The 10,293-nt window shown below is 45.8% G+C and overlaps 1 protein-coding gene and 1 long non-coding RNA gene across 7 annotated transcripts in view; one reads left to right on the top strand and one right to left on the bottom strand.

The window, feature by feature from the left end:
* Window positions 1-2,865: 2,865 nt before the first annotated feature.
* On the bottom strand, window positions 2,866-5,140 carry LOC122933280. Its single transcript, XR_006388409.1, has 5 exons — window positions 4,842-5,140; window positions 4,530-4,607; window positions 4,098-4,446; window positions 3,715-3,874; window positions 2,866-3,383 (listed from the first exon to the last, which is right to left on the bottom strand). It is a non-coding gene; the product is annotated as an uncharacterized LOC122933280 (long non-coding RNA).
* Window positions 5,141-7,535: 2,395 nt separating this feature from the next.
* The window catches only part of KLHL12 (kelch like family member 12), an 85,691-nt gene continuing 82,933 nt past the window's right edge, over window positions 7,536-10,293 (top strand). For 3 of the 6 annotated variants that reach the window (XM_044287667.1, XM_044287663.1, XM_044287665.1), the window contains exon 1: window positions 7,536-7,633. The gene's annotated coding sequence lies outside the window, so the exon portion shown is untranslated. Of the gene's footprint in view, window positions 7,638-10,293 lie in introns of all 6 variants that reach the window. The other 3 variants (XM_044287669.1, XM_044287664.1, XM_044287666.1) reach the window with 1 other exon arrangement.

Genomic DNA, 10,293 nt, shown 5'->3' with positions numbered 1-10,293 from the left:
TCTGACAAAAAATCTACGGCTTTTAAAAAGAGAGGGAAGGAGTCTGCAAAGTTTTCGTATGGGGTATTGGATTTCAATAGTATATCTAGTTGTTCCAACCAACTTTTTAGGGATCTAGCAACGGACGTGGCCGCGATATTAGGTTTAAACAAAGCCGCGACCCAGGTTCTTTTAAGGTTAGCATCCACTTTTTTGTCCATAGGATCACGCAATGATCCTGTATCTTCGAATGGTAAAGAAGAACCTTTAGCTAGTTTGGAGAGTGAAACATCAATTTTAGGACAACTCAAGAACGGGGACAATTCTTCTTCGTCGAAAGGAAGCCTTTTCCTAATTGTTCGGGGTAGGAAAACCTTCCTGTCAGGATTTTTCCACTCCCTCAAGATAGGAGACTGCAGATTTTTGTGTACCGGAAATACCCTTTCCTTCTTGGGTTCTAATACTGAAAACATTCTATCCTGGGCGGACCTATGAACTTTTTCTTCCTTAATTTCCATGGTATCCCTGACCGCTTTTAATATTTCCTTTATATCGTCAGATGAAAATAGATAATTTTTAAAATCTCCATCAGAGTCAGAATTATTACTATCCTCATTGCTATCTGAAGAGACATCAGAGAAAGATGAAGAGGTTTTTAAGGGGGATTTTTTCCTGGGCCCCTGTTTGGAAGTTGATGGAACGTTAGCGGCTGCAGAAAAATCTGAGAAAGCCGTTTTTATTTCTTGCTTAATCAGGCACTGCAATTCCTGTTTCAGGGACGGGGCTTCTTCCCTAACAATGCTATCAATGCATTTTCCACAAAGTTTTTTAGCATAATTATCGGGGAGTTTGGCCGAACATACGCGACATCTAGGAATTTTAGATTTCTGCGATATTTTAGGCCTTACAGAACTATCTTTGTTACTAGCTACAGGTTGGTCCATAGCTTCCTCCTAATCCATATGTGTGGATGTCTGAGGCTGCAGGAAGCTTGCAAACTCTCTGGTCAGAGGCCGACATCCGACTTGACCAGGGCGCCAGTTTTTAAACACTTCGTATGGCCGGAAGCCTCCCCAGGACCTCCGACGTCATCCGGGCCGGCAACTCTCCGGCTACCATAATTAGGCCCCCAGATGACGTCACCCGCCGGAGCCGAGAATCTCGGGCAGCGGGCAGCCTAGAAACCGGAAGTACTCCTTTGAGTGTCCGGTTGCCGCGGCCTGCCACTACGCGCTGGCTCGCGCGAGTTTTAAATAAGGAGAGGACCGCGGCAGGCATCCAAGGAACGGACTTACTTGCCCAAGGTAAGACCGTGGCTGGCGCAATGCACCCGCCGTCCGCGATAACTCCCGGAGCACGAACGTATCCTATCTTCCGCCTGGCAGGGACAGGAAGACACTGAAGATAAGTGAGGAGGCGGGCCCTTTTGAACCTTCCTGTCCCTGCCTGGCTGGAGGAGGAGGATAATCTCCAAGTAAGGTGCCGTCATGGAGGGGAGGGGAAAAGATAGAAAGCACCTGACCCTTCGAAGAACTAAGGGCTAGACCGAGGTCCAACCCTGATTGTAGAAAGGATAGGACCATGGGGAGAGAAAAACGAAGTGGGAGGATGTTCCGGCTTTCACAGAAGCCCAGGAAGGACCTCCAGAAACATAGAATGTGTCGGCAGATAAGAACCATTTGGCCCATCTAGTCTGCCAAATATACTGAATACTATGAATAGTCCCTGGCCCTATCTTATATTAAGGATGGCCTTATGCCTATCCCATGCATGCTTAAACTCCTTCACTGTATTTGCAGCTACCACTTCTGCAGGAAGGCTATTCCATGCATCCACTACTGTCTTAGTAAAGTAATACTTACTGATATTACTTTTAAACCTCTGCCCCTCTCATTTAAAACTATGTCCTCTTGTAGCAGCTTTTCTTCTTTTAAATATTCTCTCCTCTTTTACCTTGTTGATTCCCTGTAATCCTGTAATTCCCAGGTCCTGTAATAGATCATGGACAATGCAGGCTTCCTGGCCTGAATCACAGTGCCGATGACATCGGCCAAAAACCCTCTTCGCGTCAGAATGGCGGTTTCAATAGACACACCGTCAAACGACAAGACCTTAAATGCTGATGGAAGACCGGACCCTACGAAACAAGGTCGTCTCTAAGTGGCAGTGACCAAGGAACGTCTCCTAAAAAAAGAACGAGGTCGGCGTACCACGCGCGACGGGGCCAATCCGGGGCGACTAGGATTGTCGGAATGCCCTCCATCTTGATCTTCCGTAGAACACGTAAAGGAGGGAGAACCCCTGCCAAGGGGAGATCAGGGCATCCACGCTGCAAGCTTCTGGATCTCTTGCTCAGGAGAGACAGTTGGGAAGCTTCCGATTGAGTCTCAAGGCCATCAAGTCCACGTCCGTGCGACCCCAACACAGACAGATCGCCTCGAACACCTTCGGCTGCAGGGACCACTCGCCCGGATCTAATGTCATCCTGCTGAGGAAGTCCACAGTCCAGTTCTCCACACCCGGGATGTAGATTGCTAAAATTGCCAGTACGTGGGCCATCCACAGATCCCCCATTACAGTGCCATCCACAGATCCCCATAACAGTGCCATCTACAGATCCCCCATAACAGTGCCATCCACAGACCCCACCATAACAGCGCCATCCACAGATCCCCCCATAACAGCGCCATTCACTGATCCCCCATAACAGCGCCATTCACAGATCCCCCATAATAGTGTCATCCACAGATCCCCCATAACAGCGCCATCCACAGATCCCCCATAATAGTGTAATCCACAGATCCCCCATAACAGTGCCATCCACAATTTGTTTTAATATGGGCTTTGAACATAATTTTTCAAGTAAAATCATATAAACCCCTTTTTTTTGTCATTTTGGTGTTTTTTCCCAATTAATCAATGAAATTATCGACAACTAATCGATTATTCAAATAATAGTTAGCTGCAGCCCTACACAAGACGCAGTCCACTTGTCTTCTGGCCTCAAACAGTTGGTCGGGCGTGAACAGTTCCATCACGGGGAGTACCAATATCAAATAGTGATGCACCAGACTCATTTGCGACGTCAACACCACCCCCTCCTGAAGACGCCACAAATTATCCTTTAAAGTGGCAACTCTATTTTTGAATCCCATCAAGGACTCACAAACGAGCCTTGTGAGATCCTCATAGTCCGCCTGACGGCTCCTACCTGTCCTCTGGCGATACATGAGGGCCGCAAATAGTGGGGCTAAGCGGGCCATCGTTGCGTCGCCAGAGGGCACGGGTAGGGGAACATTGAAGTCCTGACCAGTTGTTGAGTTGGATGAGAGGGACCCGCGGTGGCTGGCTCATCAGGGACCGCCTCCTGGGGAACTTCGGGCGCCCGAGTACTGATTGATGTTCTGTAAAGCAAAGAAAAAAAAACACAATTACCAATTATATTTCAGTGGAGAACCTCTGATAGAGGTGAGCAAAACGACGTCTGATGCTACATAGTGTACATAGATAGAACCCATACATTCTACTAGTGTACAGAGAAGTGTCTATGTACAGTATGAATTTTTTTTTTGTAAAAGCAAATTCAGATGTATAATCTGAAGCACGCTTCGCTCATCTCTACCACACAAAATACTATGTGGATGTCCAAGACAGAGGGCCAAATGACAGTCTGCCTGGGCCATACACATAGATTGGATAACATAATCCAGAATCTCTATAAACATAATATCTTACCTTCGCAGCTCTAGGGTTCTTCGTAGGAACCCCAAGGCAGCAGTATAGCAATATGCCCATCTTGAGGTTCCTCCTGAATCACTCGGACGCCGGAGTTCCTTAATAAAGTCTTTCTTGTAGCAGTCCCTTAAGGACCGCAAGCAAACCATGATTGTCGACCCTGGAACAAAAAATAATAAAAAATCAAGGTTAGTTTTTAAAATACATGATTTGTTGACATCAAAAATGGTTTACTATTTAATTGATCTAGCCACAACAACAATAAAAATAAATTTGTTGTTAAACTATTGGTGGCAGTGACCCACATCAACTAGACGGTAAGCTACTTCTGAGCAATAAAACATACGTGTATGCTATCTACTAATGAAATACTGTATACTTACGGCACTGATCCTGTTGTCTGTCTCCAAGGTCCTCCCAATTTGGCACAATTGCCTCACGTATTTTGAGCCAGAGGTGCCGGGTTGCTTGGTGGTCTGTGTGGTGGCGGTCAGTGTGGTCCCACAACGGTGGACGCTCCTCCAACTGGATGAGGAGGTCATTGTCGATAAAAAAACTGCCAATGTCCTCCTTATTGATTCTGGTGGAGACTCGGGAACCCTAAAAAAAAATATTAACATAATGTTTGAAACTTTTTAAATTACAAAGACTTTGATTAAAAATACTCACACGACCCTGACTTCCTCTGACAGAGGCTCGAAGACCTCTCTGAGAGGCAACGGGACGAGATGGCTGTAAAATACAAAAAAAATATATATAATTTAAGAACATACAATAACATGTATTTTTGAGAGAAAAAAAAATCTAACCCCTACCGTTTGCTGTCCTCCACCCCTGATTTCCTCTTCTGTAGACTTTTCTTGGCCAGGATGCATCTCCTCCACAGACGATGACTGAGAAAAAATAAAATAAATAATTAGAATAATGACACAATATTACAGTTGAATCAGATCTTTTATTATTAATATTATATGATCAGTGCAATTACACCACATAACAAGCGAAAATCCAATATACGGTTTTAAAATTGAAATAACATACAGGGGTAAACGGAGGTACAGAGTATATGTGCAACCATACATAAATAAACAATATTACAGTTGGGAATGCTATCCAACTTGACATACCATATCATGCCAGCGATGTTGTCGAGGAGGAGAGCTCCCGGCCTCACTTGAAGAAGATATGAATATAGAAAAAAATAAAAATTATATTTGAACTTTACACAAGATCACAGATCCACGTAAATATTACTTACTTGTCATTTTTGAGAATGGAATGAAGGCGGGCGGGCTGTCTGGCAGGCAGCCGGGCGGTCGTGCTGTGTGACCGGCTGGCGGGCTGTCTGCCAGGTCTGTTTTTTTTTTTTTTCTAATTTTTTTTTATAAAAGGAGTGGTAGTCATATTCTTGTATGTATGACTACTACTCCTGGCATCCACTATGTACTTATACTACCTGCAGTCCCTATGTACTTTTGCATAGGGACTGCAAGTAGTATAAGTACATACTGGATGCTAGGAGTAGTAATCCTCGGTACTGCTACTCCTAGTACCTAGGACTACAACTCTTAGCATCCACTATGTACTTATAGTACCTGCATTCCCTATGCAAAAGTACATAGGGACTGGAGGTAGTATAAGTACATAGTGGATGCTAGGGGTAGTAGTCCTAGGTACTACTGCTCCTAGCATCACCTATGTACTTATAACATACAGCTCCTATGTATAAGTACATAGGAGATGCTTACATTTCATTTTTCTTTTGTTGCACACAAAAAACAACAACTTTATACTCACCTTCAATTGCGTGCTGCCTTCTCCCTCGCAGGCTGCAGCAAAGAGGCAAACAGGAAGCTGCGCAACCAGGTCCTCCTTTATCCCGGAGCAGAACGGAAAACCAGATCCGTCAATGAAGCAATTTCCGGAACACTTGGTACCGGATCCGTCATTAATACATTTCAATGGGAATGAATGCCGGATCCGGCAAGTGTTCCAGAATTTTGGCTGGAGAAAAAAACGCAGCATGCTGCGGTATTTTCTCCTGGCAAATACCGCAAAGGGACGGAACAGAAGACATCCTGATGCAGACTGAACGGAATGCTTTCCATTACGAATGCATTAGGACAAACTGATGCATTTTTTTTTTTCTGGTATTGAGTGGTATTGAGCCCCTATAACGGAACTCAATACCGGAAAACTTTAAAGAGGACCTTTCATTGGTCCAAACATGAGCTAAGTATTATGACATATACAGCGGCGCCCAGGGATCTCACTGCACTTACTAGTATCCCTGGGCGCCGCTCCGTTCTCCCGTTATGTCCTCTCGTATGTTCGGGGACTTGGTTATAGTAGGAGGAGACTGCCCTTGTTCTCCTGGGCGTCTCCTTCTCCTAGGCTGTAGCGCTGGCCAATCGCAGCGCAGAGCTCACAGCCTGGGAGAGAAAAACCTGTGAGATAAGTAAGTGCAGTGAGATCCCTGGGTGCCGCTGTATATAATCATGATACTTGGTTCACGATGTTTGGACTGATGAAAGGTCCTCTCTAACGCAAGTGTGAAAGTACCCTAATAAAAACAATCTCAGAAATTGCGGACCCGAAAAACTTGTGCATGAGGCCTTCTTCTGATGGATCAGAAGAATGGAAAGCTAAACGGTGATGTGAGCTAAGTCTTATTCTGTTTCCGTGACCATTCCATATTTTTTGCAGCCTGTATGTGGAACCATTCATTTCAATGGGGCCGCAAAAAAAAATATAAATGAAAACTGTATGTCCTATTATTGTTTGCATTACGGAAAAGGATAGTACTGTTCTATTAGGGGCCAGCTGTTCCGTTCTGCAAAATACGGAATGCACACAGACGTCTTCCATATTTTTAGCGAATCCGTGTTTTGCGGACTTCAAAATACATATGGTCGTGTGCATGAGCCCTTAGGCTGGGGTTACACAGCTCTCTTGGGTCGACCAAGGATCACAGTGTAGCAGTGCATCCATAGAAATGAATGGGGTTGTAGCACGACTCACAGGTTGCCACAACCACTACCTCTGAATGACAAAAAATCCTGAAGGCTTTTTTTTTTTTTTTTATAGAATAGATTCTGGGGTTTCAGTCATGGCAACCCGCTTGTTCTCTTCTACTGTGTTCCTCTCTTTTTTATGGTAGAAGGGTTTGGAGCATGTGAGTGGGGCTAACTGTTCACCTATAGAGGCTGTCTCAAAGAGCTGGCTTGTTCATAACTGTATTGCAGCCACCAGCGGATAAAGAGATACGGCTTGCAATGTTTATTAAAGGGAACCTGTCAACTCAAAAACGCATATAAAACCGCCAGCATTACCTTATAGTAGCCCCCAGTCAGGTATTAATCATGTGTTTGATCCGGTAATTTAATGCTCCATACATGACAAAAGCAATGTTTTAAGCACCGTCAGCGCGATCTTGCCGGTCACCCTGAAGTCAAGGGGAAGCTGGCGGTTTTATATGCGTTTTTGAGGGGACAGGTACCCTTTAACACCAAAGTAAAAAATGGCATAGGATTGTGAACGTGGACTACAGCTGCCAGAAAGCTTGTGAGTGATCCAATACAAACTGGGTTTCCAGGTCCTTCCAATCTATACAGTTCAGTAGTCAGAGATTCCACCAGGAGCCACTCCAATCTAGTCAAATCATTGCTGAACAGTCTGGCACCATAATATTAAGGGATAGTTGTGTAGAACGCTCGTTATACTGTAAAGAGAGATTTGTCTCCGAGAAAATGGCGGGCAGCGTTCTACAGATACTTCCGGTAAGTCCCGCGATCTCTTGGCTAGTGAAGAGGTAGTGACGTCACAAGGTCCATACGGCGCATGGGGTGTAGACGCTAGTACTGATACCAAGATTTCCAAGGAAGCGCTGTTATGTCATCAGTAATCGCCGGGCAAAACAGTGAGTGAGTAAAAGAGGGGTGAATTGTGCAGGTTATTAGACTAGAGGGCTGGGCTAAGCCATGGGAATTGACAGAAGGGAACTGCTTTAGAAAACAAGGTATGATTGTGGGGTTAGTGCCTGTGTAGAGAACACACAGGCTACACCTATAGAGCCATTCCCTGTGGCAGCTTCCTTAGCTGACATGTGAAGCAGTCATTACTTTCTAGGTATAAGGACCCTCTCAGGATGGTGATAAACTGTATTCCCCCCTAGGGTGACCCACCTGCCCAACCGGTATTTCAGCTCCAAGGCCGGTGTCCATTATGCTAACATGCCACCACTGTGCCCACTAGAGACTACTGGTCTCCAGGCTGTATCCACTGTGTCAGTGCGCTGCTCCGCGTCCATTACACTGGCCCATCAGCTCTATTTACACTGGATCTACCTGGCAGAGTAACTCCTTATTGGGTTAATAGTGCTGATGGGCAGTGTAATATGTTGTAGATAACTCAGCCGCCTGCGCAGCCCAAACATTATGCTGACCTCACTGAGGGGAGCATAAATTAGTGACAGAAATGCTGATTTCAGCGGTGTCACTCATCACCTAAAAGTAAGTGGTTGCTGAGAACCAGCATCATAATCATTGCAGCTCAGGACTTGAAAAGAGTCAAATCTACCTGAGAAGAGTCCTGGTTATTCCTAATCTCCTGCCCATCTGCTGGTGATTGGCAGTTCTCTCTTAGAGAGAAAGGGAGAAAACTAGGTAGAAGACAGTCAATCATCAGCAGGTGGGCAGGGAGACAGGAATTCATGAATAACCAGGACTCTTCTCAGGTGGCCGTGACTCTTTTCCAGGCCTAGTCTGCAATGATTGAGATGTTGGTTCTCGGCAACCACTTACTTTTAACTTATAAATGACAGACCGCTGAAATCAACTCACTTGTCTGTATTTTATTCTGCCGTTAGTATGGACAGCATAAAGGGGATGACAGGTTCCCTTTAAGAAAAGCCGGTGAGTGTACTGTAACATTACAACATACCAGAGCTGGGACCTGCACCTCTCAGACATTGGGGGCATATCCTACCAATTTGCCCTCTGTGTCCAAGATGGGAATACCCCTTTAAATACGATTGTAGCAAATATTAACTTTACTTTTTCTTTTTTTGTCAAATAAAATATTTCTACATCTGTTCTTGTTCACACAGTGCCTTAGCAGCATCTTTGGCTGCACTTTGTTTTACAAATGATAGGGAAACCTCAAAGTAAGATCAAATTTGAATTCAAGCTACATGTGAAGTTGCGCCCCCAATACCCCATGTGAGACCACACCCCAAAATCAAACCCTGTTTTTAACCATATAAACTTGGCCAGTATTTTTAGTTTGAAAAGGTGGTAACCCTGCTCACTACCCCCAACCTCCCTCTGCCCCAATGTTACTGCTGCTCCATTTTCCCCGCCGCCCTTCTTGCAGTTGGAGGTCATTTTGATCATAGGCATTTAAGGGGGTTATCCCATGAATAATGTAAAAATTAGGGGTGCACCGAAATTTCGGCAGCCGAAAATATCGGCCGAGAATGCACCTAATCTGTTTCTGCCGATATTTTTACATATCGGCCGGAAATAGCGGGGAGGGACTGGGAGGAGGAGCTGGGGGCCGTTGCGTTCACTGTGCTCCGGCCCCCAGCTCCAGTAGTTATAAAATGTGTGCAATTAATAAGCATTCTATTCATGAGGCCCCCTCTGCAGTAGAACAGCCACATCCTACTCACAGGGCTGTGCTGGCCGGCCGGGCAGACGAGCGGCAGCGTCACGACTGACGTCACATGCCTGCGCCGCCTCCTTCATTCAGAAAGTAGGCCGGGCACATGACGTCAGTTGTGACGCTGCCGCTCCTCTGCCCGGCCGGCCAGCATTAAGATGACAGCCCTGTGAGTAGGATGTGGCTGTATTGAATGTTCTACTACAGAGGGGGCCTCATGAATAGAATGCTTATTAATTGTACAACATTTTATAACTACTGGAGCTGGGGGCCGGAGCACAGTGAACGCACCGGCCCCCAGCTCCTCCTCCCAGTCCCTCCCCGCTATTTTCTATTAATTGTACACATTTTATAATAACTAGTCTGTACTGGAGCAGCAATAGGGGGAGTTCTGTGGATGGCACTGTTATGGGGTGGGTGGGGGTCTGTGGATGGCACTGTTATGAGGTGGGGGGGTCTGTGGATGGCACTGTTATGGGGTGGGTGGGGGTCTGTGGATGACACTGTTATGGGGTCGGTGGGGGTCTGTGGATGGCACTGTTATGGGGTGGGTGGGGGTCTGTGGATGGCACTGTTATGGGGTCGGTGGGGGTCTGTGGATGGCACTGTTATGGGGTCGGTGGGGGTCTGTGGATGGCACTGTTATGGGGTCGGTGGGGGTCTGTGGATGGCACTGTTATGGGGTCGGTGGGGGTCTGTGGATGGCACTGTTATGGGGTCGGTGGGGGTCTGTGGATGGCACTGTTATGGGGTGGGTGGGGGTCTGTGGATGGCACTGTTATGGGGTGGGTGGGTAATATGATTTATTAAATTCATGAAAAAGAATTATTAATAAAATCATTTAAAAAAAAGTATTTTAAAAGTATTTGGGCAAAAAGGAAGTTTCGGTTTCGGTCAAGGGGTATCCTGAATTTCGGT

This window comes from Bufo gargarizans, chromosome 3 (genome assembly GCF_014858855.1).
Source record: "Bufo gargarizans isolate SCDJY-AF-19 chromosome 3, ASM1485885v1, whole genome shotgun sequence".
In the NCBI taxonomy this organism is placed as follows: domain Eukaryota; kingdom Metazoa; phylum Chordata; class Amphibia; order Anura; family Bufonidae; genus Bufo; species Bufo gargarizans.
The sequence above is the reverse complement of the archived record's forward strand: the minus strand, read 5'-3'. Positions and strand labels throughout refer to the sequence as shown.